We start from the raw sequence: 1,854 nt of genomic DNA on the forward strand, positions 1-1,854 counted from the left end.
CCTCCCGGGTTCCCAAAGCTGAGGGCGGGGGAGAGAGAAAAAAGATCCTCTCCTGTGAATCCCCGCCCACCGGCCTTTCATAGGCGAGGGTCTGCGCGGCCAAGGACCCCCGCGCTGTGCATCTCGCGGCTGCCCCTGCTGCCGCCGCGCCCCGGCCGCCGCCTGGCTCCCCAACTGCCTCTGGAAGGGCAGGGCTATTCAGAGGCTTGGCGGGAAAAAGAGAACAGAGGGGAGGGGCCGTGCCTTAGCAGTATAAAAGCCGGTTTTCTGGGCTTTATCTGACTCGCTGTAGTAATTCCAGCGAGAGGCAGAGGGAGCGAGCGGGCGGGCCCTCGAGGGTGGAAGAGCAGAGGCAGCCGAGCGAGCGGAGTCGCGCTCCGGTCGCCCGGGGAAGGGAGATCCGGAGTGAAAGGGGGGCTTCTGCGCCTCGGGCCCGGCCGCCCCCACCCCACCCTTCCCGCCGACCCCTGCCAGCGGCCCGCCACCCGCGCCGCATCCGCGAAACTTTGCCCACTGCCCGCTGGAACTTACAACACCCGAGCGACAACGCGACTCTCCGGACACGGAGAAGCTCTTCTGCCTATTGGGGGAGTCACTTTTCCCCGCCGCTGCCCACGACCCGCGCCTCTGAAAGGCGCTCCTCGCCGCTTTTTGGACGCTGGATTTCCTTCGGAGAGTGGAAAACCCGGTGAGCACCCGGACCTATTGGCCTTTTAATTTATTTTTGCCACCGCGATGAGTCGAATGCCCGGATCGGTGTGTCTTTTCTCCCATTCCAGCGCTATTGACACTTTTCTCAGAGTAGTTGTGGTTGGTCGGGGTGGAGTGAAGACGAACCAGAACTGGGTCGGAGTACAGTGACTTGTCAAGATGGGAGAGGGGAAGGCAGAGGGAAAACAGGGTACGTTTTTGAAAGTAGCCTTGAGAGGTTTTTGCTTATGTAGATGGACGCTGACCCCGGCCGGTTGGACATTCTTCCTTTATTGCATTAATTGCTTTTGGCCTTTTAGGAGAAGAGAAGGGTATGCTTCTCGGTGGCAGAAAACCCTTTACATCCTGAGCTCCTTGGAGTAAGAATTACATACTGCGTGTGTGAGCGAGAGAGCTCCGCAGCCTCTGACTTTTCCCCGTCTCGGAAAGGGCATTTAAATTTCGGCTTACCGCATTTCTGACAGCCGGAGACAGGCACACTGCGGCTTGTCCCGCCCGCCGATCCTCGCGGCGTTCCCAATTCGCCCCCGGCTCCTTTTAGAAGTTGGCGTTTGGCTTTTAAAAAGGATAATAAAATTAAAGATCTTGGTCTACAGAGAGGTTAGTTAGGATTTGGTGTTGGCGAGGCGCGGGGACGGGGGGGGGGGGAAGGAGGCTGGGGCAAAGATGTGTCCGATTCTCCTGGAATTAGTGACTCAGGGGGAAACGAGGACAAATCTCTGCACCCAGCCTTGGCTCCCAGGCCGCCTCTGGTGTCCCCGCGCGGGTGTCCCTGCGCCCCGGAGATGCGGAGGCCGGCAAGGAGCGGGGCTCGGGGCTTTTCCAGAACAGCTGCTACCCTCGGCGGGTGAGGGGAAGACGCCTGGCTCCGGGAGCGGAATCGTAGCAGGGTCTCTGGCGCAGTTGCGGCGCCGTATTGGGTGTTGAAGGGAGGTGTCCCTGTTATTATTTAACACTCCCCTTTTATGTATTGGCGGGGCGGGGCGGGGGGGGGCGGTTAAGGCTGGAAGCTGAGCTTGCCACTCCAGCCCGCGAGGGAAAAGAAGAAAAGCCGGCAGAGGAAGGAAGGGGGGCGCGCTGGGGGTAGGGATTCAGGAGGCGGAGAAGGGAGGCTGGGAGGGGCGGGGGCGCCGGCGGGGGGAG

At 60.8% G+C, this 1,854-nt stretch overlaps 1 protein-coding gene across 2 annotated transcripts in view; it reads left to right on the top strand.

Moving 5' to 3' along the window:
* Positions 1-280: 280 nt before the first annotated feature.
* MYC (MYC proto-oncogene, bHLH transcription factor) overlaps positions 281-1,854 on the top strand; it is a 5,173-nt gene continuing 3,599 nt past the window's right edge. The window contains exon 1 of one of the 2 annotated variants that reach the window (XM_007456064.1): positions 281-688. The gene's annotated coding sequence lies outside the window, so the exon portion shown is untranslated. The remainder of the gene's footprint in view (positions 689-1,854) is intronic. The other variant, XM_007456065.1, reaches the window with a different exon arrangement.

The sequence above is a fragment of the Lipotes vexillifer genome, unplaced genomic scaffold (genome assembly GCF_000442215.2).
Source record: "Lipotes vexillifer unplaced genomic scaffold, Lipotes_vexillifer_v1.1 scaffold84, whole genome shotgun sequence".
In the NCBI taxonomy this organism is placed as follows: Eukaryota; Metazoa; Chordata; class Mammalia; order Artiodactyla; family Lipotidae; genus Lipotes; species Lipotes vexillifer.